The sequence below is a fragment of the Ictidomys tridecemlineatus genome (genome assembly GCF_052094955.1).
Source record: "Ictidomys tridecemlineatus isolate mIctTri1 chromosome 1 unlocalized genomic scaffold, mIctTri1.hap1 SUPER_1_unloc_2, whole genome shotgun sequence".
Taxonomy (NCBI): Eukaryota; Metazoa; Chordata; class Mammalia; order Rodentia; family Sciuridae; genus Ictidomys; species Ictidomys tridecemlineatus.
The window spans coordinates 1,134,512-1,162,187 of record NW_027520943.1 but is presented as its reverse complement, the minus strand read 5'-3'; the positions used below and the strand labels follow the sequence as shown (position 1 = coordinate 1,162,187).

Genomic DNA, 27,676 nt, shown 5'->3' with positions numbered 1-27,676 from the left:
GGGATTACAGGCCTTGGCCTCTGCACCTATTTTCCTTTGTTTATTGTGGAGGCTAAACCTCGAGTTGTCCCCAAGTTTCAAGAAAATCCATGAGAGGGAGAGGAAGAAAAGCTGATTTAGATTTTAGCTTTTTAGGAAAAAGGATGATCCTATTGGAATCCTGTCTGTATATCTGAACCACAAAAATACTCCAACTTCTTCTTGACCTCTACTCCCATTCCATGCCACAGACAATTGAGACTCAATTTAGCTGATGAGAAAAGCAAGGCAAACAAGTCTGATCTCACTGTTCAGTAAGACCTAGCACCTAAGCCCCTCTAAATCCAAATCCCCTCAATCTAAAACCTACGGGGTTTCAGGGAACAGGAAAGTTTAAAAATCCATGTCCATGCTAATGAAGGCATTACATCCCATCAAGCTGAGCTCAATGTATAATTTATGTTTTTATCTTTTGAGACAGGATCTTGTTCTGTTCTCCAGGGAGGCTTCAAAGTCCTGGGCCCAAGCAATGCTCCTGCCTGAGCCTCCTGTGTAGCTTAGACTACTAGTAAACAACACGGCACCCTGCTGATGATAATTTGATAAAGCTACCTGAGCCAACTGACATTAGGCATATGACCCCACCCAAAAGCTTTCAGTTTTGGTGGATCTTAAAAGAAAATCTGTAAAGTCTCTTAACCTAGACATAGCCCACCAGGGCAGGATTCTGTCACTGTCTGGACATGTCTGACCTAGAGCTGATGTCTTGGATCCCATGATTGTTAACTCAGAAGTCCCAAGACTAGAGATTTCATTTTGATGTCCTTCTTAGTTAATAAAAAATTAACTGTAGACCATTTAAAGGATATTTATTGATGCTTATTCTCTCTCCTCTTCTGAAAGGTCACATTCAGTTTTGAGAAGACACCATCAAGTGGCCACCCAACTATACATTCTGTTAGCACACTACCCTCATATCTCCAGAGATGGCATTGAGTTCAGCCACATATCTGAGCTGGGTAATTGGCTCCTTCATGCCCCAGACCTACCTATACAGCTTCCCATCCTGACCCTTTACTCACCCCCTCCACATCAATAGACAAGCAGTGAATACAGGAATGGCTCATCATGAAAAATTCAATCACATTAGAAACTAGAAGAATTCTCAGTTCATCTAAAAGAAGAGTTCTTTAACAAATTAATTACACAAAGAATTTTTTTATTCAAGAACCTTAATATCATTTCAGAGATAAAAAACAAAATGAGGGATGATTATCACAGCCAAGATTTCAAAGTGCCTAGGCATGCAGAGCATAGTCCCAGTGCATGAGTCCACAGGGGCTGTATGAAGGTCCCCAGTGGTGTATTTCAGGTTCCTTCTAGGGCTTTGGCTGAAGGGCATTGTACTCCAAGGCATCCTCAAGATGAGATTCCTTTCCTTTCTGGGTTCCTCTGGGATGTGAGCCTCTGTTTTCATCAGCTTCTAGGGACATGCTGGGCTCCAAGAAAAGGCCTGAGTGTGGGTTTGTCCAATTGTCCAGGCACTGGCACCTCCTGGTTAGTTCAGGACCCATTGGTCCCACTGACCATAGTGTTTGCAGATATTTGAGGTGACTAGAGCTCCTGAGAGGTTTTAGTCATTGGCTGCTGGATGGTCTTGAACTTGGTGCTGGTCCATCTCAACTCCCTGCTCCTGTGTAACAACACATACTGTTAGTGCACGACCTCAGTTCCCCAAAGACAGCTCCCTGCTCTTTGTAAGCCCAGTGAGGCAGTTGGCTTACTGGAAAATTCACATCTCTGCAGCTCTGGAGGCACTGGGAGGAGTGGCAGCTTAGTGAAGGAAAATTATCTGAGTTCAGGCCTAGGGGAATGCGGGGCTCTGGACAAGATCTCCTAAAAGTAAATGATCTCCAGGTTGACTGACAGACTTCCATAGCTTCAGCTTTCCTACCATGCCAAGGTGTGTTTTTACCTGGCCTAGGAAAAGGACCAACTCATTCAGTCTGGTATGGACTGAAGCTTTTCATAGTGTTCTGTCCAGTAGTTGACCTCACAAGTAACACCCAATCATGTGGGAGGGACATTCATTTGCATCATACATTGATTGAAGAACCTCATAAGATTAAGGTGCAAGTGGACCAATCCTGAAGGCATTTTTGAAATTCCTTGGTTTTGATTGAATTAGGGAAAGGATGCGAGGATGAGGTAGGATAGAAGCAAGCCTCTAGTTCTTTCAAGTTTCAATTCACTCCAAAAATTCTTTCTCTATTTCAAATAAACATAGAAAAATTAACCATCTATGGTGGTGCACCTCTGTAATCCCAGCAGCTTGGGAGGTCAAGGCAGGAGAATGTTGAATTCAAAGCCAGCCTTAGCAAGGGCAAGGTGCAAAGCAACTCAGTGAGACTCTGTTTCTAAATATAATACAAAAAAAAATTCAAACTCACTGGTCTAATTCTGCACTTAATTTTTGTTAGTTTTTCGATGATTCTCGTGATTGAATATTAGGCTTTACCACAGATCTTTCTCTCAGCCCATTTTATCTTGTGTTTAAGACAAGATCTGGCTATCTTTCCTAGGATGGCCTCAAACATCTGTATTTTTTCCCTCAGTCTCTTGCTTTATTCGGATTGCCTGCAAGGGTCACTACACCTAGCTAGTTCTCCACATATGGACTTGCTGGTTTCAGAGACCAGACTCAGTGGTGCTGGATCATACTCTTAAGACCATGGATATGCATACCCTTGATGGCCTTGACAGTTTCACTGTGTTTCAAAAGTGAACACAAATATTTGAACCTCTTGATTTGCAAGATTTTGTGGAGCTTTTTGTATAAACACAATAGTGAACCATTTTCACACATAACTTTTAACAAGTTATAGGAAGAGGATTGATTCATTCTTCAGGAGATTATATTTTTAATTGATGTAAAAAGTTTCAGGGGACATACCCAATTGTATTTAGAAGAAGTTTTAACATTTCCTCTTTTGTTTTCCTTTTTCTTTCTTTCAACTATTTTATTAAGTATCATTGGGTATTGAATCTAGGACTTCATGCATGCTGGCAAGCACTCTACCACTAATCTGCACTCAAAGTCTCCATCTGCAACTTATTAAGATCTTTTTATGTACATTTCATCTGCTGCTTCAAATTCTGACATAGTAGCCTCTGATGAGCCTTAGCACACCCCAACTCTCTATTGTTCTGCAGTGGACATTTGTATTGCTGCTGTCCCCATAACCACACATAATTGTCTCTATGAACCTGTGGGAAAATTTCTCTAGAACAGGTGACGATTAATAAAACTGTTTCATAAAAAGTGTATGACCTTAATTTTACTGATAATTGACAGATTGTTCCTTAGGGTGCAGCATTTATTTTCCAATAGTGATGTGCAGTAATGCATGCACATATTCCCCCAAAACACTTGGAATGACCCAGTATTCTAACATTTGCCAGGGGTTTTGTGGCTCTGTAGAGGTTTACTCTGGTGCTGATGGCTACCTGTCCAGTCCTTTCTAATTTCTGAAACTCTCTCTATGGGCCAGTTGCTGTGTGATTTTTGAGAGACATTCTCTGATATTCAGTCTGAAATCTGCTTTTGGTTTTTGATCGGATTGCTAATTTTCTTTATCCCTTGTGCATAAACTGTGTGTGTTCAGTGTGGGTTCCTAAAGACTGAAGAAATACAATCATGCTATTATATTAGACTTTGTGCCTTGAGCTTATTATAATCTCTTTTACTTTTGAAAACCCCAGAAGAATGGATACATAAAATATTACATTTCCTGTTGGGCTGGGGTTGTGACTCAGAAATACAGTGCTCACCTAACATGTGTGGGGCCCTGGGTTTGATTCTTAGCACCACATAAAGAGAAATAAAGAAAGGTATTGTGTCTATCTAAAACTGAGAGAAAATATTTTAAAATACATATTCTCCATAAAAATAATATTTAAAATTTTTAGGATGTTTTTATAAGGTTAGTTTTATATAATTTTTTCTTTGAGAAAATATACAGGTAAAACAAAACATGTCTTTCAAAATTTCATCTAGATACTTTATAGGTTTTTTTCTGTGTAAGCCTTTCCATCAAGAAATACATTGTTTAAATAGAGACATTTGTACATTTTCTATATAGGTTAACTCATTACCACAGGGATCCAGGGACAAGAGGCAGACATTCTGCCTTCCAGGACCTCTTCTCCCTGGTTGGTATTAAACTGGATCACAGTGACACCACTCAGAGATGCTAGTGTCTGAGAAGCTGTGCTGGTCAGGGACAGCCTTGTGGCTGTCTTAGACACTGAAGACTCCAGGCCCTTCCTTAGGTAGATGCAGGATACAGATATTGTGCAAAGAGACACATTTCCCAGCTAAGGAGCTCCTATCATCCCATACTTTCTTTCCTATACTTCGATATATTTGTTTCAGGCTAAAATTTGGGGATTCTTTGCATTGCCCACTCTGGATACTTTCCATATCTCTGTCCACCAAAGGAGACCATCTCTAAGGCTCCAATGTCCAGTCCACAGCACAGCTCAGAATCAGAGCTCTGTCTCCTACTGCTTGCAGCACTCCTCCATCCTCTCTTCTCTCTTCATTCTGCCTCCTGTTGATCAAGAGAACCAAATATTCATGAGAGCCTGTACAACAACATCAATTGCCTATTAGAAAGTAAACAAGGAGACTTTGGTAAGTGATACATCTTACATTTTTCATGAACAGAAGTAAAAACAAAATCTACCAATCTGAACACTCAGTACTCCTAAAACTCAGTGGTCATGAATCAGGGTTAGAAGTTTGCATGTCTCTGGAGAGCCTGTCTCAAGGACTATACGGATTTTACCAAGAGAAGCTGCCAGGTCAGGCGACTGTCTGGTTGCTTTGCAGCATGGCACTCTCCTGAGGATGAATTTGAGTTCTTTGATATCATAGGCATACGGTTCTGGAAAGGCAGGCAGGGAGAACTAGGGATGGTTCTATGGTGTATGGGCGCTAGGAAAGTGTCTGGGTGGAAGGAGACCAAATATAGCAGCCCCCATGGCCTATATTTTAGGCTTTCCCACCTGGGTTCTCCCAGCTGAGGACAGAAAGTGGAAGCACTTCCCAGAATCTTCTAAGCTCAGTGACAAAGGAAACTGGGATCTTACTGTCACTCTGTAGATTTCAGAGCCTGCTTGTCACAGGAGTGATTGGTTTATGACTTTGGCCTCTAGATCAGAAGAAGCAGTGGCAGGGCTGAAAGAGGAGGGAAAAAATTGAGTGGCTGCTCAGCATTTGTTATTTATTGATGGCCCACTTGAATGAACAATTTCAAGGTAGAGTTCATTATGTTGGATGATGATGGTACTCTTGGCAGCAAATTGCTTCACAAGGTTGGGTCCGATGAACTTCAGTAGAAAAGCAATCATCTTTACTGTCCTGTATATCTAAGAAGAAAAAATTTAAAAATAAAAGAAAAAAAGAAGACAAATCATCTTGGATGTAATTATAATAAATCTAATTGGTATGAGTAATTCATTAGATTAAGTAATTAATTAATTAGATTAAGTAGATTAAGGTTAAAATATTTCACAAAGGCTTACTCATTATGAAACACCAGATTCTCTGTTTTCTTTGTGTATGTGAAATCCCATTATCACAGCACTTCTTCAGGGCATGTACCTTTGCTTCTACAAAGGCTTAATTCATTATCCAAAATCACACCAAATGCAATGCTGCAACCGAGTCCTCTGTAGAGAGTCCTGTTAGGAGAAAAGATGGAAATCAATTCTCCACTCTTGATTGGAATTCTCAGCTACCTGTTTTGTTTCTCTACTGATGAATTCCTAAATTAAAAAGACTAAGGGGAATAGAAAGGTGGGGTGGGGGAATGGAAAGCTATACTCTTCAAATATCAAAAAAAAAAATATGGTTCAGACTTAAATTCTTATCTCAACATTTAATAGATTAAAATGTGATTATAAATTTAAAATTTTTAAGTCACAGCTGGTGGACATTATTCAATCTGTGAAGTGAGAACAAAATTCTTAATTTTGAAACTTATGTCTTAGGATTCTAAGAAACCATAGGTCAGTCCAGCATAGTTGTGTCACACACTTGTCATCACAGCAAATAGGAAGCAGAGGTAGAAGGAACAAAAGTCTGAAGTCAGGTGAGGGACTAAAGGAGACTCTCTCTCAAAATTATAAAAAGCCTGGAAATGTAGCTTTGTTCTAGTGACCTGGCTTCAATTCGCAGTACTGAAGAAGAAAAAAGGAAATATGAGCAAAGTAACAAAAGTTCCTGAAACATAGTACAACAAATAACCTTTGTAAAGGTTTGATCATTCTTACATGATCATACTGCTTATTATCTTAGAAGCATAAACCCAATGAAGAACAAAACTGTGGCCCTTTAAAACATCTCCCTAATGTAAAAGAATTTTTCATGTTTTACTACCAGAGCCCCTTTATTGGTATTTTCTTTTAGCCACAGAGCCTTCCTAAATATCCCAGGCTTTCTAAACATTGAAGTCCTCCCACCTCAGGTTCCTTAATAGTTGTGATTACAGGTATGGCCCACTGTTGCAAGGTTACCAGAAATTGGTTATTAAAAAATTATCAGAAGCACACATATATTTACATCTTATAGAAACACCGGGCCCCCTGTTTAATGATCCCTTCAATGTCATCAATGCTGCATTATTATTCAATCAAGCATATTTCAGCAAGGTGTTATGAAAAGAGCTACATGTATGGCATGTTCTCTCTCAAATGTAGAATTTTAGAAACAAAAAGTTTACTTGAATGTAGAGTAAGGATTATTAGGGTCTAGGAAAGATTGAGGAGAAGATGGAAGACAAGTTGGTGGAAGTCACCAATGCCCTTGGTATGAATGAAGATATAACATGAACCCCTTTAATGTTTGTTGTAAATATCTCAATAGATACATTTTAAAACAATACAAAAAATGAACATGAAAAAAACTAATTCTTTTCTCTCCTGTGGGAGCAGGTGCAAAATTCTGTAGTACTTGAGTTCTACCTGGAAAGAGACCACAATGTGGGGGGAAATTCCCCACCTTGGGATAGCCTTGAGCAAGCAAGAACCAATCCACTTACCTGAGGGTTGCTGAGAAGGATCCTTAAACTCACAGAAATTACTTCCTTTATGGATAGGATTGGAGGCTTCTGTATAAGCACCTATCAGGTCTTGGCATCCCCAAGCTACTGTAGATGAGGTCCTAGTCCCAAAAGATCAGTGCATGCAAAAGTACAGAAGGAAAGATGAGCCTGTTGGATACCACATATGTCTCCCAGGGGCATTCCCACAGCTTTTTTGGTCTCTGAAACCCATTTCTATTTCAGATCCACTGCCCTGCGCTGCCAGCCCCACACAGGAGCCCTGCAGATTCACACCTTCCTTGTTTGGGTTGGAAGGTACAAGGTGGAGTGGTGTCCAAACTGAACCTGGAATATCCAGCTATAGTAGTGTCTTGGTGCAGGCACACTTTCCATCTGTGCCCTTCGTATTCTAGACCTTTAGGAAGATTTTCAGATTAAATCAGCTTCTTTTGGTCTATAATAACATAATGAGATTTGTATTAATGGATTATAGTAATTGTGAGGGATTTTCTAAAAATATTTATTTAGTTGTAGATGCACACACAGTATCTATGTATTTTTATGTGGTACAGAGGATTAAACCCAGTGCATCACACATGTGAAGCAAGCACTTTACCACTGAGGTATGGCTTCAGCCCAGAGAATTTTTCTAAATGACATTTTATCCACTCTTTAGATAAAAGAAAAAAAAGTAAGTAGTTATTTCATGAATTTAGTCAGTTAGTTGTAAAGGAGAAGAGCAAAACCCTCAGTGAATGGCAAAACAAAAGTCCCTTCTTTTGACATTTGCCTTTAGGTTAAGCCCCAACTTTTGTCTTGCCATTTTCAAACTTAAGCTCTTACCAGCACCAGATTCTGAGTTGGGCCCTGGCTACTATGCTACTCCTATCATTCAGAATCCTATAAGTGAGTTATCATTAGGTTTATCATAGAAAGCATATCATTTCTTATGAAAAATTGACATTTTCCCTTTTATCTTGTTTTATTCAGAGTGAGAAAACTAGAGGGAAATATGAAAGGCAAAGGGCAAAATATGAAAAAATGGTCTCCTCTCAAGAATGAAGGAACTGGCAGGGGTTGTAGTTCAGTGGTAGGGGGCTTGCCTATCATGTGTGAGGCACTGGGTTGGATTCTCAGCACCACATAAAAAATAAATGAATAAAATAAAGCTATTGTGTCCATCTGCAACTAAAAACTTTTTAAAAAAGGAAGGAACTTAAATTTGATTAACAATTAGAAGTGTTTGAATAAATGATCTGCACACTTCTTTTACTGTCATTAGATATAAAAAGACAGACTCTTGATCTCCCATTGTTTATTAATGTTCTAGGTTTATGAAAAAGTTTTTAGAAAATAGAAAAAATATCTTAACTCATTGCTTAAGAGATCCTGACAAATCGTAGAGTGTACTTATTAATCACTAAAGGCCACTGAAATGAAAACAATGTTACTGAGATGTAAAAAAATTTTAACTACCTAAAATAAAACTTTCTTTTGCAGCAACATCAATACCCCAGAGTATATCCTAACATTTGAAAGGGTGGATGTTGGAGCATCATGGTGCTGAAGACCAGTGTGTCTCACTGATCCAAAGCAGAATCAAGAGGCAGAGGTTGTTTTGTCTTGCCTGCCTAATGGCTCATTCCAACCACGCCTATTCACACCTCACCAAGCAAATATCTTCACTTCTGTTCTTTTCAGTGGTGGTAAGTGTGCTGCAGCAGCCAGCAACAGGGTCCTGTTTGTGAATGAAAAACAGGTAAGGCTGTCTTAGCCTTCCCACTTTCTGCCCTGTGGGCCTGGGTCCCATTGGCTGTGGATTGTAGTCTACTGACTGCTGTGAGCTGTTCCCTGCTGGGAGGCCTTCACCTGAGAGCAGGCTGGAACTAAACTCTCAGGCTCCCCACAGACCTACTGAATCAGAATCCCCTGTTAAAGTATGAGCAGGTGATTCCTTTTGGTATTAGAGTTTGGGGAGCACTCTGGGAGCTAAAGAATGATTTTCTAAGGGTGTGGAAACCAGAATTAGACAAGCATCAGTATAGATAAGTAAATAAAGTCAGGTCACATCTAGGAGGCCAATTTTGAGTGAGTCTGGGAAGTGGGAGACTGTCCCTGAGGGATCTTATCAGGAACCTGCCCCTGCTCCAACCTGTTGTCAAAGTAACCAGTCTCAGGAAAATCTCTGCCCTACAAGGAGCTATAAGGTTATTAGGGTGTTTTTCCTCTACTCCATCCTGCCCTTCCACCTTCAGCCTACCTATTTCCCACCTTTTGGCCATCCCACCAAGCATTCCTGGGCCTAGTCATGACCACGGGAAGGAGAAAAATAAGGAGGGAAGGAGAACATCAAAGGAAGCCTAGGACATATAAAAAGGGCAGAACACCTGGCTTCTTGGGATACCAGGATAGCAGCTATGCCCCCTTTCTCCCTCGCAAGAGTAGTCTTTTAAATAAACCCTGCTTCATTTTCTTGCCTTGGCCTGCTTCTCTAATGTTCAAACTTCAACATGTGCAGAAGCAGCAGTCTTCACCAATAACCAGTGATATCATATTTGGAGATTCATATTTTGAGGAGCTTACCTCTATACTGAGGTAAGCTCCTCTCCATACATCCCATATCAGTTTGAGGTACATCTTTCTTTCTCTTATTTTGGAGGATGATGGGTACCTGTTTGCTATTTAAATGCAGTTAGTGCAGCCACCACTCGTCAAGACTAGGGTGAAAGGTTTCTGGCCTAGGCAGCTGTTAATCACCTGTTAAACACAGAGCAGGTATGTTGGCGCCTGGTGAAGCCTCTTCCTACTCTTCTGTCCAGGCTCAGAGAGCAATTGGCTTGAGTATACAGTGTCCCTAGTCCCGATCTTCCTTGGATGTGTGGAAGTAGATGAAGGAGTATGGACAACATGAGGAATTTCTGGCCTGAGCTACAGTCAGGAAAAAATTCTAAGATTCCTTCTCTGAAAATTTCTCCCGGCTGCCCTAGGAGGTATAAAAGGTGACCTGTAGATGAATGACACTGATGGAAAGCCCCAGTTACATTTGCCTCCATTTGAGCCACACAACACTCCCAACCCCATGTCCATTCCCTCCTGGATGCTCCCTTCCTTTGCAAATCAGAAACACTGGCAAACACTGGAGAAGGAGAAAAGAGTGGGGTGGGGTGGGGGGGCGCAAGGGGCACCGAGGGGAGTGCGTGCGATAGGGGACCCAAGCAAGGGGCCCCCGGTTTGACGCAACGACCCAGAGCGGCGCCACCTGACCCCACAGCACGCCACGAGACACGACGACGAACACGAGCACAGGGGCCTGGCACAGGAGCCAGGCCCCAGGACTGGAGCTTAAAGCTCCATGGTTAGGGAGAGCTAGCTTAGGTTAGGGGCAGCCCCCAAGGGAAGAGGGCAGGGGAGGGAAGGTACGGGATCCCGCAGGCCAAGGTCAGCGCAGCGCCCATGTCAACTGCCAGGTGTAAGGCTACAGGCAGCCAAGGGGGCCCAGGCTAGGGGCAGGGCTGTGTTTCCCCTAGGGAGCTTCGAGGGCTCAGAGGCCAGCCCATTGCACTCCTCTGCAATCCAGGGGAGTAGATCCTCCAGACAGGGACCTGGAGCCAAGCAGGGCCAAAGGAGGGCCCTGGGTGTGGAAAGGATGCTAGCGCCAGCATGAACCTTGGTGTCTGGGTGGGTAGGGACCCGGGACCCATGGAGGAGCCCAGGCTGGGGAGAATCAGGTTGACTGGAGGGACCAGGCAGTGCAGGGATCCCACAGCACCAGGGCTAAAGAGGGGAGGTTTAAGTGGAGGCACCAGCAAAGGGCCTGAGATACAGAGATGGGGACAGGGCCAGGGTTCTGGAGATGAGTGGTCTGGGACTATAGCAAAGAGCCAGGCCCAGGTCTGGAAAGCCAGTTACCACGCCCCTCATCAGTCCCAGGGGATGGGAGGAAGGGAGTGGTGACAGTGGATCAGGTGGCACAGGGGGGAGGAAGGCTCAAGGCTCAGGTCCACCTCAAGCTGTCTGGGGTCCTGGAGCATGGTCACAGGTCTGAGAAAGAGGATGTCTTAATGATCCCTACTAAGGGGCCCAGGCACTGTCCCAGGACTATGTATCTAGGGAAAGGGTCTTGAAACCTAGACAAGGATGGAAATCTATGGCCATGGAAGTTGTACACAATGACATCGTAATTTTGTGAGGCCAAGTTTTTACGACCAGGCAGTAAACATGTGGGAATGGGATAATGGCATAGGAGTGGTGCAGGAAATATTAAAAAGAAATTTAAACGGGTCCAAAGCAAGACATCTAGGCAACAAGTGTAAAGAGCCAGTAACACCAAAAGGAAGAGATGCTGGGCATGGGGGTGGGGGGGCTTATGGAGTATCTATCTGCAGCTTCCCAAAAAAAAGGCCACAACACTTGCATTGCCCAGCCAAATCCCCATATCCGGTGCCCACACTGGCACTGTTCAGCTGGATCTTATTTCCTGCACACATACCTACTGTGCACCTACGGTGTTTCCTCATAACCCTATTTCTCACACTTGCATGGTAGAGCTGAGAGGCCTGATTGCCTGTTATATTTCCAGCTCTGCTGCTGTTTCCAGTGTTCAGCCCCAGGTGTGACAGGAGCCCAGCAGTCCCATGGCAATCCAATCTCAGGAAATCAAAAGTTCTAGGCAACCCCCTACCCCCATTCCACCTCACCACTATATGAAGGAAAGAGACTTACCATCTGAAGCAGGGACATCCGGCTTGGCCACCAGTAAAGCCCCTCAAGATGGAAAGGGCTTCTTCCTAATCATTTCAGTAACATGATTCTCACACATCAGGTACTGGCTATGAATGGGTCAAACTGGCCCTTCCTGAAAGTCTGATATAGGAGACTTCCAGGAGCAAGTCTTCTGCTCAAACCTCAATTTTTTTGTGTGAGAATCATGCAAACCCATAAAAAATACTGAACTGTTGACAAAAGGTTTACCTCTGTGGTCTCAGTTACAGTCACATATGACATAACTTTTCAGTCAATGAAGATCAGTTTATAAGTTGGTCCCATCAGACTAGATCGCTTAGTGATGTAGCCATCTTACTTTATCTGGGTACATACTCTGATGTTTGCATATGGACAAAATTACCTCAGGATGCATTTGTCAGAAAACATTACAACATAGAGCAATACCTTAAGTGTATGCCTGTGAACAAGCATCATTTTTTTCCTTTATATAAATCACTCTTACTTATATGCCTTACAATTAAAATTGTCTATTGTGCTCCAAAGAGAGGCTAAGGTAGAAAAGCTGCCTAAAATTTTACAGCCTGCTGCCTAAAGCTAGGAGTGTCAATCAGTGATTGCTTCCCTAGCTTGTACCAGGCCCTGGTTTTTAATCACAAGAACAAAACAAGTCCTAGAGCCTTAGTCTTCTAATTCCACCAACAATATGGGGCCACCAAACCAGAACAAATTCAAGTGAATTTGCTCTTTCTCATCTCAGATGTGAACATGTTAATCCTGTGTTGACTTCATAGGATCAATTCCCCTGCTATAACCCTTCCCCTAATAACCAACCTTCCTCATGTCTGCTCTTTATTGAGTCTGAGTTTCTTCTGATATTCTAGACACTTGGACAATACAAAGCCATAAAACAAATTACATCATGAAACTCAGTTATAACAACTACATTATGCTAAAATAGAACCAATAATAAAATCTGTTACTGTTTTTAATCTGGAAAGCTCATGGTTAAGGCAATGCCACCATGTTCCAGAGGTGAATGTTCATGAGAGTTCTGACGTTACCAGTGGGATAAACTATTAGTTTGCTTAATAATTTGAAGGGACCACAGGGAGGTGGTGAAAAGTATAAGCATATGGGGCATGAATGGAGGAAGTAAGTCATTATGGGTTTGGCCTTGAGGACAGTATTTGTCCTTGGCCCCTTCCTTTTCTACCCTGGTTCCCCACTGCCAAGAGCTGAGCAGCTTTCTCTACCATGCCCTCTGCCATGATATTCTGCCTCATTTGGGTGCCAGATCAATGGTGCTAATTGACCATGACTGAGTCTACTGAAACCATGAACCAAAATAAACTGTTCTTTCTCCAAGTTGTTCTTGTTTAGGTTATTTTGATCACAGCCATGAAAAACTGACATAGCATCTTTACATATTTTTTAGAATATTTTTTATTTGTCAATGGACGTTTATTTTAATTATTGATATGTGGTGCTGAGAATCAAACCCAGTGCCTCACACATGCTAGGCAAGCACTCTGCCGCTGAGCCACAACCTCAGCCCTGAAGTTATTCTTAAAAATATTTATCAAATATATAAAACGTCAATCATATAACCACAAATATTGACTTAATAAAATTATTAGTTACAACACCAGAAATGTACCACTTGCCTGAGACTCTGTTCCTCACAATTAATATCCTGGAGGCATCAACGTATAGGAACTTGATGACAAGTACCAACACAAAAGTATTTTATTTTTTAAATACATGACTGAAATTACCATTAATTTTAAAATAAAGGCACTCTGCTTATTTTTCTATGAAATCTTTATACTGAAAATATAAATGTTCCTCCTGGTAAGAAAATATCCACCAAGTGCCTGAAAACATGAACCAATAACAAATGTATTCCTTAAGTACATCTTATCTTCATTTTCCTTGGAAAACCTATATTCAACCATTTCAGTTAATACTCAGTGGAAACTAAAGTTGATCATTCCCTTCCATCTTATAGAAGATAACACTCAACTATTACTAACAATTAAGCATAAAAACCAAAGTTCCTAAGCAGTATAACTATATGGAATACAACTATTTTACTTCATTTCGCAAATGTTGCTGGTCCTTAACCATGTGCCAGACATTACAAATTACTTCTACTGAATTTCCATTACAGTCCTCACATGGGACCATTATTTCTATCATTTTTGAAAACACACAAGTGATGAAAATTTTTATAAATCCCATATCAATATCATGCAGTCAATGTCCACAGGTCAAATTCAAACTCCAAAGCAAGACAGATTACCAAAAGACCCACAAAGGGGTTGGACACAGGAAAGAGGGTCCATCTGGTTGCAGCTTGTTGGGCCAGGCCACCCAACACCAATTCCTTTTCAATTCCCTCTTCCAGACCCTCTTTGCCCCCACCCACACAGCCCTGGGTGCATTTTCAGCAGCACTCACCCTAGAACTTTGTCCAGCAGGTTCTTCACCTCAGTACTCACAGTTTGTAGAGACCAGGAAGGGCACTGGATGCAGCTGGGGAAATGCAGGAAGTAGGTGTGAAAAGTCCAGTTTCACTTGAAGGGTCAAAGGTGAAGGACAAATGCAAGAGCTCATGGATGCCAGGCCTGGGAAGAACCTCAGTGTCTAATGTACCATCCACTGCTTCCTCTCAATCCTCCTCCACAACTTTGTAACTTACTTCACCATCTACTAATTTCTTTCCTATTGCCAATCTCTCCCCCACTAGAACATATACCCTTTTAAGGGCAGCAGTTTTCCTGGTAAGGAAAGTGTTGAAGCAATGTCCCCGCAGTCTAATTGAAAAAGATCATGTTTGATTTGGACATAAAGTGAAAACTGTTAATGCAGAATGATTCAAAGGTGAAATTATTACACTTAGAGCTGTGACCTAAATCAGTTCATCTTATTTTGAATAGAGTAATTGGGTGGTAATCATACACATGTGGGGTATGATTGAAGGAAGTGGGTCACTGGGTACCTATCTGGAATGGGTCCATTTTCCCTATGGCCTCTTCCGCTTCCCCTCTTTCTGTCTCCTGGCCAACATCAATGGGGCAGCACTCCTCCATCATGCCCTTCTGCCATGACATTCTGCTTCATTTTGGGCCCAGAGCAATGGAGTACGTCCACCATGGATTGAACCTCTGAAACTAGTTTTCTTATCATGAACTTTGTAGTTAGTGACAAAAACCTGACTAACACAGGCCACAAGCCTTGTCTAGTGGAGGTGAAGGATACAGGAATGCAAATACTAGAAAATGCCTCCTTGGAGGGCCAACCAGTAAATAATTCTGCCTTGTAGGTCATCCAGTGTGCTCCACTACTCAACTCTGTTCCTGTGCCAAGAAAGCAGCCATGACTGTGTTCCAGTGAAACCTTACTTAGAAAAACATGTGGTAGGCCAAATTTGATGCACAAAAAAACCATGTCCTGAATGAAGTAAAGTTCAAGTACAAAGAAAAATGCCATCATTGGATTGGGTGGATCTGTCAAACAGAAACAAGAATGGCAGAGGTTTTAACAAGTCTAACAGTGACACAAAAACCTGAAAATAATGCCCCAGGCTGAGAGTGGTGGCTCCTACCTGTAATTCCAGCAGCTCAGGAAGCTAAGACAGGGGGATTGTGAGTTCAATGCCAGCCTCAGCAACTTATTGAAGCCCTAAGCAATTTTCTGAGACCCCTGTCTCTATGTAAAATATTAAAAAGTGTTGGGTAGGTGACTTGGTAGTTAAGCACCACTGGGTTCAATCCTCAGAACCTAAAAAAAAAAAAAATTAAAAGGTACCACATTGTTAGCTAGAGACAGGACCACAAATGTAAACATTTAGAACCTGAATCTAACCTGAATCTAATATCAACCTCACAGCCTCAGGAACATATTTTGTAAGGTCAACACCCACTTGAGTTTATAAGGTCAACACCCAGTTAAGAGTTTAACACAGGTACAACTGAATTTTATAACCAATCTCATGGTGGAACTAAAGGACACAAGCTTTTAGGGACCAGACAGGAGTACTGAAGAACATTTCTACTACCTGATGATACCTGCACCAATTACACAAAGTAGAAAATAAAAAAGAAAGAAAAAAAATGAAAATCCATCATTTCTCATTCTCATTAAAATTATTAGAAAAATCACTGAATCAGCAATAACCTCATATAAAAGTCCCTTTCAGGGCTGGGATGCAACTCAGTTGATAGAGTGCTTACCTTGCATGCACACCATGTTGGGTTCAATTCCCAGCACCACCAAAAAAAAAAAAGTCTCCCTTTCACAACAGACATAAAATATTTAAATCCTCAGAAACAAACAACATGAAATATATGCAGCTCGGGGCTGGGATTGTGGCTCAGTAGTAGCGCACTTGCCTAGCAGGAGCAGGACCTGGTTCAATCCTCAGCACCACATAAAAAAATAAATAAATAAAAGTATTTTGTTGTATCCATCTACACCTAAAAAAAAAATATTAAAAAAAATGCAGAGCCAAACTTCAGTAAGGGGAACATGTGGTGACTGAAGGGAACACATGCCCTGCATGGGTCAAAAAAACATTAATTTTGGAAACAAGATGTCATAATGAATGTTAATTTTAATCAATATCACAAACTTTGGGAGCAAGATAAAGTTGTTGGAAAATATATTTGAAGAGGTATGGGGAAGGGGGCCAATCTTGTAAAGACTAGCTGTGATATGTGGGAAGCCAGAGTGAATGCTTTGTCTATTTCTGGACCCCACAGTCCTGTAGGCAGGAGCAACCAAACTTTTTTTGGTTAGAGAGGTGTGGTGAGGGCAGTGCTGGGGATGGAACGCAGGGTCACTCTATCATGGAGCAACAATGTGGCCATTTTAATTTCGAACAGCATTTTGTAAGTTGCTGAGGCTGGCTTCAAACTTGCAAACCTGCTGCTTAAGCCTTCCCAGTAACTAGAATTATAGGCATGGGCCACCAGGCCAGCCAGGTTCTTCTTCTAAGAAATCATTTTCTCCGCCCACTTACTCAATAAAGCTCCTGGGTAGCCTTTTCAGACTCCAGAATTACAAAGGCTTGAAATAATGGCATCTTCTTTCCACCTGGTCATGGGTTGAGCCTGGAACCAGGGCAGAAAGTGGCTTGGTTTTGGTGCTAGGCCATACGTTATGTAAGTATGAAATATTTCTAAATACTTCTAAATTTTTGATGTTTTGGAGAGTTTTCCCTCCTTGCTAGAGCATGATGTGTTGCCAGACCTTATATGTCCCATCAGACTTTCCATGTGTCAGCCACTGATCTAAACTACTGAGCTTCAGAAAAATCTCAACTCCATAGTTTTGCCAGACACCCTGAGAGCCTAGGTTAAGGTAGGGCCACCTCTGTCATGTGAAAGACCATGACACTTCTCTGAAATCCTGGAGCCAAGCAGTGACAAGGCCTCATCAGCTGCAAATTAATCTCAGAAGCCTCATCAACCAATACCACCTGTATCAACTAGTAATTAGAGACCTTACCTGTTATTCTGACTGTCCACAAAGGTGGTCAAGCTGGCTTCTCCAAGAACTGCTCCTGTACAGGAAAATCTCAGCTTCAAGGACACTTTACTTTTCACAAAGCCTTTTTCCATATTAATTGAACAGTGGGCTTTAAGAATTTTGGAAACCATTAATATGTGGTTAAAGTACTTCATCTACCAGCAGTATTCTATAAAGATTTTTCACATTATTCTCTCCCCTCTGAGCATGTAAACCTACACAACAATTCTCATTCTATTTCAATAAACTCTGATTCAGCAAATCATCTCTTCATTTCTGTCATATACAACAACTGGCTGCCAGCAGGATTTCATAATTCATAGAGGTAAATGATTGAACAAGGTTCAAATTTTAATTACAATTTTAATGAAAGCATACAGAATACAAATTGCATAGCATTCTTCTTCATGCTCAATATTCCACTGTATTTTCAACTTTGATGACCTGGGAAGAATTTCTAAAAGTGGCAAAAACTATAAGAATTCTGTGCCATGCTCACAAACACTTCTGTCAAATTAGTTGAGTAGCATAAAGCTGTTTTCACTATAACTTGTGATATGTGCACTACTCAGTACCTTAAGATGATGGCATATTTTTTTTTGACCAGTAAGCATATAAAGGTAAATGAGTAAATTACTATTCTTAGTCTTTTCATTTTGAAATTTTGAAACTATTCTCTATCCTAACAAGCTAGAAAATTTTAATTAATTATATATTTAGGTAACAGGAGTTTAACCTAGAGGAACTCGATCACTGAGCCACATCCCCAGCCCTACTTTGTGTTTTATTTAGAGATGGGGTTTCACCAATTGTTTTGGACATCCCTAAGTTGCAAAGCATGGCTTTGAAGTCATGATCCTACTGCTTCAGGACCCTGAGCTGCTGAGTTTATGGGCATGCACCACGACACCCAACTAAGTTACCAAGTTTTAAATACATGGTATACATAAAACAATAGGTTGGAAGCCAGGAATGGTTGTATGTGCATGCAATTCCAGTGAGGTGGGAATCTGAGGCAGGAGGATCACAAGTTTGGGGCCAGCTAGGAAACTTAGTGAGACCCTGTCTCAAAAGCAAATTTAAAATAACTGGGGCTATAGTTCCTTAGTACAGCACCCATATACCCCCAGTCCAGAAAATTAAGGTATGAAGATCTCCACTATCTACACGTAGTAAATTAAAGACAAACAATTTCAGATCACACAGATGGTTCAACTAGGACCTGTCTACATCGCAGAACAAGGCTTCTGTATGCGTTTTACAAGTATCTTTTCAGGTTTAAAACCTCAAGAATACACACTCCTTTTATGAAAACTCAAACAACTGAGTGTTGTGAAGGCACACATCTCACAAGAAAAATTAACATACTCATGGGCTGATGATAAAATTTCCACATTCTTTATAATCCTACTGCCACTATCTCTATCAAATGCTTTAATACCTTGCTTAAATAAAAGCTTCAATTGCTTACTAAACCCTTAAAACAGAGACAAAAACCAAAGTTCTTTAGCAAGCTACAAAATCATTATAAAAAAAATGGAAAGCCCCGGCCCCTTGTAATCCCAGAAACATGGAATGCTGAGGCAATAGGAATGCAAGTTCAAACCTAGCCTCAGAAACTCACCAAAGCCTTAAGCAACTCACTGAGGCCCTAAGCAATCACCAAAGCCCTGTCTCTAAATAAAATATAAGAAACTAGCTCGGTATGTGATGCAGTGCCTCTGGGTTCAATCTCCAGTACCAAAACCAACCAAACAAACAAAGATACAATAGCGACACTCCTGTGAAAACATTACTACCAGCAAGGATCACCAATACATCTTATTATACAGAAGATTACCACTGATTATTCTAAACACTTGAAAAGTCTTAATTAAAAACAGGAGAAGACTGGGGTTGTGGCTCAATGGTAGTGAGCTTGCCTGGCAGTTGAGATACTGGGTTGGATTCTCAGCATCACCTATAAATAAATAAATTTTTAAAAATGTCCATTGACAACTATATATATACTGAAAACAAACAAAAAACATGAAAGCCAGGCACAGTGGTAACCATCTGTAATTCCCTCTCAGTCACTTGGGGAATAAGGAAGAAATATAGAAAGTTAGTGAGCAGCCTGGGCAATTTAGGCCTTGTGCCAGATTAAGCAATAAAATCTGCTGTGGCTAAGCCAGGCGAGGTAGTGCACATCTATAGTCCCAGTGGCTCCAGAAGCTGAGGCAGGAGGACTAACAATTCAAAGCCAGTTTCACCCATTTAACTAGGCAGTAAGCAAATCAGTGAGACCGTCTGTAAAAAAAAATATTTAAAAAGGGCTGAGGATGTGATTCAGTGCTTAAGTGCCCATGGGTTCAATGTCCTGTACATAACAAAACAAAAAAAACTCAATGGCTGTAGCTCAGTAGTAAAACTCCCCTGGATTCAATCCCCAGTGTCAAACACACACACACACACACACACACACACACACACACACACACACACAACATAAGAATGAATGTACAAATTGTTTATAAAGTACACACTTTTCTAGCAACTCTGCAAACTGAGGAAGGAGGAATCAAAGTTTGAAACCATTCTTAGCAACTGAGGGAGACACTTTCTTAAAATATAAAGCAAAAAAAGACTGGGGCTGCGGCTCAGAGGCAGAGCACTCAGCTGGCATGTGTCAGGCACTGGGTTCGATCCTCAGCACCACATAAAATGAAATAAAGTTATTGTGTTCACTTATAATTTAAAAAAAATATGAAAAAATAAAATAAATAGAAAGCAAAAAGGCCTTGAATGTAGCTTAGTTACAGAGAATATCTGGGTTCTACCCCTAAATACCCACAAGAAAAAAAAGAATGTTGGCCCATGAGTGCAGCTCTGAATGTAACCCCCACTCCCGCCAAAACCAGAGTACATATATTATCATTCATTAAATTGCTTATGTGGGCTGGGGATGTAACTCAGTGAAATAGTCCTTGCCTAGCCTATGTGAGGCACTGGGTTTGATCTTCAGCACCACATAAAAATATACAAAAACAAAACAGAAATATTGTTTCCATATATAATCTAAAAAAGTATTAAAAGTTCTTGTTTGAGTTATAAGAATACTAGTAAACAAATATCTTTACAAACAAGAATAGCCAGTTAGAACACAATGGGGGAAAATTCATTAGGAATAGACAGGTTGGTGGTTGGTGCCTCCCTGAACAAGAACACTAGACATTAAACCCAGGGCCTCCACGAATGCTCAACATTGAATGTATACCTCAGCACAGAAATCAGCAATTGTTAAAAATATTAACAATTCAAAGCCAGTTTCATCCATTTAGGAATAAACTCACATGCAAGTTCTACAATTATAAAACTGCAAAACTTTCTTGAAATGAGAAAAAACATCACCCAACTTGAGTCAAACCTCTATTTCGATGAAAAACATGAGAAACACAAAAGAGGGCTGGGGATGTGGCTCAAGCTGTAGCGCACTCGCCTGGCATGCGTGCAGCCCGGATTTGATCCTCAGCACCACATACAAACAAACATGTTGTGTCCGCTGAAAACTAAACAATAAATATTAAAATTAAAAAAAAAAAAACACAAAAGACAAAAGCCTAAACCTGGACGCAGGGAGTACCAGCCTGTAGTCCCAGGTGCTCAGAAAGCTGAGACAGGAGGACAACTTGAGCCCCAAACTTTATCGCAAACCTGCACAACATAGGAAGACACTCTGAAAGAAAGAAGGAAAAAAGGAAGGAAAGAAGAAAGAAAGAAAACAAGCAACAAATATGAAATAACTCTACTCTGGATTTGAGGCCAAGGAAGAAAACTTGCAGGCTAGCCTGCTTCTAAATAAAAAATGAAAAGTGCCAGGGATAAAGCTCAGTGGGAGATCACCCCTGGGTCAATTCCCTAGTTCCAGAAAATAATAAAAATAATAATAATGATAATAATAATAATAATAATAATAATAATAATAATAAAACCATAGAGCAGTTCACAAAGAACTGGACAGGCTAACATAGTGGCACACATGAGCTTGGGAGGCTGAGGCAGGAGGAGCACAAATTCAAAATCAGCGTCAGCTATTTAGTGAAGCCTCAAGCAACTCAGCAAGACCCTCTCTCTAAATAAAAATAAAAAAACTGGCTGAGGATGTGGCTCAGTGGTTAAACTCCCCTGGGTTCAATCCCCAGTATCAAACACACACACACAAACACAACACAGTGAATGTCCAGCTGTTAAAAAGGTACACTCCTTTAATTAATCCCAGCAACTCTGCAAAATAAGGAAGGAGGAACCAAATTTGAAGCCAGCCTTGGTAACTGAGGAAGCCACTGTCTTAAAATAAAAAGTAAAAAGGGCTTGGGATTTAGCACAGTGGCAGAGAATCTCTGGATTCAATGCCTAAACTACCAACTTAAAAAAAAAGTTGGCCGATGAGAGCAGCTCTGAATTTAATCCCCAGTTCCGCAAAAAATAGAGCATGTAATATTATGATCCTTTAAATAAAGGCATCAGAATGCTAGAAAATAAATATCTTTATAAACAAAAATAACCAATTAGAACACAATGGGGAATAACTCATTAGGAATAAATGAGGGTTTGAAGAGTTGGGAGAAGGTTGATGTGATGACGCAGGTGAATGCTAGGCATTAAACCCCAGGCATCCACACATGCTCAACATTCACCCTACAACCTCAGTACAGAAATCAGCAATTGTTAAAAATATGTAACACCTAGGAATAAACTCTTATGCAAGCTCTACAATTATAAAACTGCAAAATTTTCCTGAAATGAGGAAAACAAAAGACAAACGCCTAAAACTGGACCCAGAATGTACCAGCCTGTACTCCCGGCTTCTCAGAAAGCTGAGACAGGAGGACACCTTGAGCCCCCAACTTTAACACTGCACTGGAAAATATAGGAAAACCCTCTTCCAGAAAAAGAAAACAAACAACAACAAATATGAAATAACTCTACTCCAGAGGTGAGGCAGTAGGATGAAAAGTTGCAAACTAGCCTGATCTAAAAAAAAAAAAAAAAAAAAAAAAGGTCAGGGATAAATCTTGGTGGTAGATCACCCCTGGGTCCACTTCCAGTACCTAAATAAATAAATAAACGAACCAAAAAGCAGTTCATAAACAACCGGATAGGCCTCAAAACAAACAAACGAAAGACATATGTACAACAGAAACACTCCTATGGAAACATTACTACCAGCACCAATCACCAATACACTTACTATACATAAGATTACCACTTATTATCATAAACAATTTCAAAGGAAAACTCTTCATTACAAAATGTGAGAGCCACCCAGAGAGGTGACTATCTATAATCCCCCCTCAGTTGCTGAAGTTAGAGAGTGGCCTAGGAATTTAGACCTTCTGCCAAAATAAGCAATAAAAATTGTAATGGCTAAACCAGGCAAGGTGGTGCACACCTGTTACCCCAAAGGCTCCAGGGATGAGGCAGAATGAATGTGAGTTCTAAGCTAGCCTCAGCAACTTAGCAAGGCACTAAACAACTCAGTGAGACCGTGTCTCTAAATAAAATATTTTAAAAAGGCTGAAGATGTGGCTCACTGCTTAAGTGCCCTGGATTCAATTCCTAGGGGAAAATAACAACAAACAAACAAACAAAAATGCATAGCTATAGCTTAATGGTGAAATTTCCCTGGTTTGAATCTCCAGTGTCAAAAACACACAATACACACACATACACACACACACACACACACAAGCACACACAAGGGAATTAATGTCCACCTGCTTACAGAGATACACTCCTTTAATCCAAACAACTCTTCAAACTGAGGAAACAGGAATCCCAGTTTGAGGCCAGCTTCAGCAACTGACGAAGACATTGTCTTAAAAACTACAAAAGGGGCTTGTTTGTGGCAAGGCACTGAATTCCATCCTCAGCACCACATAAAAAAAAATAAATTAAAGACAGTGGGTCCAACTACAACTGGAAAAAAGAAAAAGAAAAAACTTAAAAAAACATAAAAAGACTTTGAGATGTATCTCCATAGCAGAAAAATATCTGTGATCAACCCCTATATCTCTAATAAAAAAAAAAAGCTGGCCCATCAGTGAATCTCTATATTTAATCCCCAGTTCTGCCAAAAATAGAGAATGTATATTATCATTCATTAAGTCATAAAAATGCCAGAAAACAAATATCTTTATAAACAAGAATAACCAGTTAGAACACAATGGGGGAAAACTCATTAGGAATGAATGAGGGGTTGAAGGGTTGGGGGGTGATGAACACCGGGCCTCCACACATGCTCAGTATTCACCTATACTCTCAGCACAGAAATCAGCAATTGTTAGAAATATGTAACACCTAGGAATAAAGTCTCATGCAAGCTCTACAGTTATAAAACTGCAAAACTTTACTGAAATGATAAAAAAACTTCACCCAAATGGAGTCAAACCTATATTTGGATAAAATTCATAAAGAAAACAAAGACAAATGCCTAAACTGGACTCAAAAGGTACCAGCCTATGGTCCCAGCTGCTCAGAAAGCTGGCACATGAGGTCAACTTAAGCCCTGAACTTTAAGGCTAACCTGGACAACATAGAAAGACCCTCTTCCAGAAAAAGAAAACAAACAACAACAATAAATATGAAATAAATACTTCAGAGGTAAGGCAGTAGGATGAAAAGTTGCAGGGTAGCCTGCTTCTAAATAAAAAATAAAAAGGGCCAGGGATAAAGCTCAGTGGTAGATCACCCCTAGGTCTCATTTCTAGTTCCTGGAGACAAAATAAATAATAATAGAACTATAAAGCAGCTCACAAACAAAAGGATATGCCTCAAAGCAAACAAACAAAAGATATATGTACAATAGTGACACTCCTGTGGAAACATTACTACCAGCACCAATCACCAATACACTTACTATACATATAATTACCATTGATTATCATAAACACTTTAAAGGAAAAGTCTTTATTAGAAAATGTGAGAGCCAAGCATAGAGATGACCATCTATAATTTCCTCTCAGTCTCTGAGAGGGAAACTAAGGCACTAAGGCAGGAGGAATGAAAGTTAGAGAGCAGCCTGGGAATTCAAACCTTGTGCCAAAATAAGCAATAAAATTGTCATGGCTAAACCAGGCAAGGTGGTGTACACCTATAATCCCAGTGGCTCCAGAGGCAAGGCAGGAGGATTGTGAGTTCAAAGCCAGCCTCAGCAACTTAGCAAGGCACTAAGCAACTCAGTGAGACCCTGTCTCTAAGTACAATATTTCAAAAAGGCTGAAGATGTGGCTCAGTGCTTAAGAGCCCTGAATTCAATCACTAGGGAAAAACAACAACAACAACAAAATGCATAGCTGTAGCTTAATGTTGAAACTCCCATGGTTTGAATCTGCAGTATAAAACACACACACACACTCATTCACACACACTCACACACAGGACACACACACAATGCACGCACACACACACAGGATGCACTCACAAACACACACACAAGGGAATTAATGTCGAGCTGGTTACAGTGGTACACTCCTTTAATCCCAACAACTCTTCAAACTGAGGAAAGAGGAATTTCAGTTTTAAGCCAGCTTCAGCCACTGAGGGAGACATTGTCTTAAAAAGTAAAAAGGGGGGCTGGGGTTGTGGCCTAGCAGGTGCGAGATGCTGAGTTCCATCCTCAGCACCACATAAAAATAAAATACAGGCAGTGGGTCCAACTACAACTAAAAAAAAAAAAAAAAACTCAAAAAATGTAAAAGGGTTTGAGTCCATAGAACAAAAATATCTGCGATTAATCTCTAAATCCCCAAAAGGGGGGGGGAAGCTGACCCAGCAGTGCATCTCTCAATTTAATCTCCAGTTCTGCCAAAAATAGAGCATGTATATTATCATTCATTAACTCATAAAAATACTAGAAAACAAATATCTTTATTAAAAAAATAACCAGTTAGAATATAATGGGGAAAACTCATTAGGAACAAATGAGGGGTTGAAGGGTTGGGGGGTGGCTGGCAAGCCACTGCAGGTGAACACTAGACATTAAACCCCAGGACTTCCACACAGGCTCAACATTCACCCTATACCCTCAGCACAGAAATCAGCAATTGTTAAAAATATATAACACTGGGCTGGGGATGTGGCTCAAGCGGTAGCATGCTTGCCTGGCATGCATGCAGCCCGGGTTAGATCCTCTGTAACACATACAAAGAAAGATGTTGTGTCCGCCGAGAAGTAAAAAATAAATATTACAAAATTCTCTCTCTCTCTCTCTCTCTCTCTCTCTCTCTCTCTCTCTCTCTCAAATATATATAATAAAACACTTAGGAATAAACAAACTCTCATGCAAGCTCACAATTAGAAAACTGCAAAACTTTCCTGACATTATGAAAACTTCACCCAACTAGAGTCAAACCTCTATTTGCATGAAAATCATAAGGAAAATAAAAAACAAACGCCTAAACCTGGACCCAGAAAGTACCAGCCTGTAGTCTCAGCTACTCAGAAAGCTGAGGCAGGAGGACAACTTGAACCCCGAACTTTAGGACAACATAGGAAGACCCTCTTCCAGAAAAAGAAAACAAACAACAACAACAAATATGAAATAACTCTACTTTTGGAGGTGAGGCAGTAGGATGAAAAGTTCCAAGCTAGCCTGCCTCTAAAAAATTTAAAAAGGCTAGGGATAAAGCTCAGTGGTAGAACAACTCTGGGTCTAATTCCTAGTACTGGCAGAAAAAAAAAATAGAACCAAAATCAATTATAAGAAAAGACTGGCTGGGCAAGGTGGCACACACTCCATAATCTCAGCAGAGCTCAGGATGTTGAGGCAGGAGTACAAATTCAAAGCCAGTCTCAGCAATTTAGCAAGGCCCTAAGCAACTTAGCCATACCCTGTCTCTAAATAAAATATAAAAAACCACCTGGAAAAGTGGTTCAGTAATTAATCTCCCTGGGGTTAAAACCCCGGGACCCCCCAAACTGTAAAAAGACAAAAATGTTCTACCACACAGGTGCTGAACAAAATGCAAAGGAAGTCTACCTACCGAACCTACAGAAATGCAAAGACTCAACCCTGTTGCTGGACCTTGGGTACTGACCCAGCGATTTCACTTCCACAAACTCATTTTGAAGATTTAGGGCAAATTCAACAAATATATTCCACAAACTCGCTTAAATAAGGGCAAATAATGTGGGCAAACTAGTGCCTGAGTAGATCCCAAGTATTCCGAAATACGAGCCTAGAGGATACCAATTTTAGGCCAATCTCAAGCAAGTCAGTGAGACCCTATTGACTCAAAATAAAAAGTAAAACAAATAACAAAAATGGACTGAGGGGGCTGGGATTCTGGCTCAGTGGTAGAGCGCTTGCCTACCATGTGTGAGATGTGGAGTTCAATTCTCAGCACCACATATAAAAAAGTAAAATAAGATTCATGACAACTAAAAATATATTTTGGAGATGGAGCTCAGCAATAAAGTAGTCCTAGGCTCAATCCCCATTAGCAAAACTAGTTTAAACAAACAATAGCAGACTACTATTAGGAAATATCAGAGCTTTGGCTCATTCAGGCTTCTAAAACAAGACCCCATGGCATCTCTACCTTGCAAACAACCATTTATTTCTTACCGTTTTGCAGGGGTAGAAGTTGGAGATTGAAGACTGCTTCCAAATTGCTTAAGACACCTTCCTGCAGGCTCCTCACAAAAGGGAGAATCACTTTGGGACTTCCTTTACATAGCCACAGCTATATCCTGGGTTGTGGACTCCACCCCCAGGGTCAAAAGGTGGAAGGGTCCTCCCTCTAGGAGATAAGTTTCAGCACACTAATGGCACACTTCTGGCATCACCACTCCCTCAATAGGGTGGAGTAAATTAGAGTGCATCCAAAAAAAAAAAATCACTCAGCCTTTGGGAAACTATTTAGACCATGAGGCAAACAAACTTTTCATGTTTTGAGACAACTAAGGAAATCCAAACACCACCAGTGTGACAATAGTAATGAATTACTGTTGATAGTCTTAACTATTTGTGAAAACTTAGCATTGAGAGATATACAATAGAACATTCAATGCAATGGTTTTGCTGGCCATGCATGGTGTAAAGGTAAAATTTCTAAGCTGATTCTAAGCCGCAGAGCCTGAGTTAAAGTGTAAAGGACCAGGCTTGTAAACCTGCTTCTAAAACTGCAAAGCATGGGTTAAATTCCTGAGGCAGTTAGGACAAGGCCCTACTGACCATTTAGTGATTTATGGACTGGGGTCCTGTGCAACTCCTCACGTAAGCATTCAAGACCTTGTGAAGTTTGTCACGTAGATATTCAGGGTCCAAACCAATCAGTTTGAATGTGTAC

The 27,676-nt window shown here is 40.7% G+C and overlaps 1 long non-coding RNA gene across 9 annotated transcripts; it reads right to left on the bottom strand.

The window, feature by feature from the left end:
• Positions 1-1,181: 1,181 nt before the first annotated feature.
• Positions 1,182-27,154, bottom strand: LOC144372190 (uncharacterized). Of its 9 annotated transcripts, XR_013432223.1 has the most exons (11): positions 26,953-27,151; positions 17,325-17,379; positions 15,421-15,596; positions 15,075-15,322; positions 9,846-14,389; positions 8,758-8,826; positions 7,383-7,542; positions 7,086-7,207; positions 5,569-5,727; positions 5,050-5,412; positions 1,182-4,592 (listed from the first exon to the last, which is right to left on the bottom strand). It is a non-coding gene; the product is annotated as an uncharacterized LOC144372190 (long non-coding RNA). The 9 variants fall into 9 exon arrangements; XR_013432219.1 differs by adding an exon at positions 16,837-16,927 and having other exon boundaries at positions 7,383-14,389; positions 26,953-27,154; XR_013432222.1 differs by having other exon boundaries at positions 8,758-14,389; positions 26,953-27,153.
• Positions 27,155-27,676: the final 522 nt, after the last annotated feature.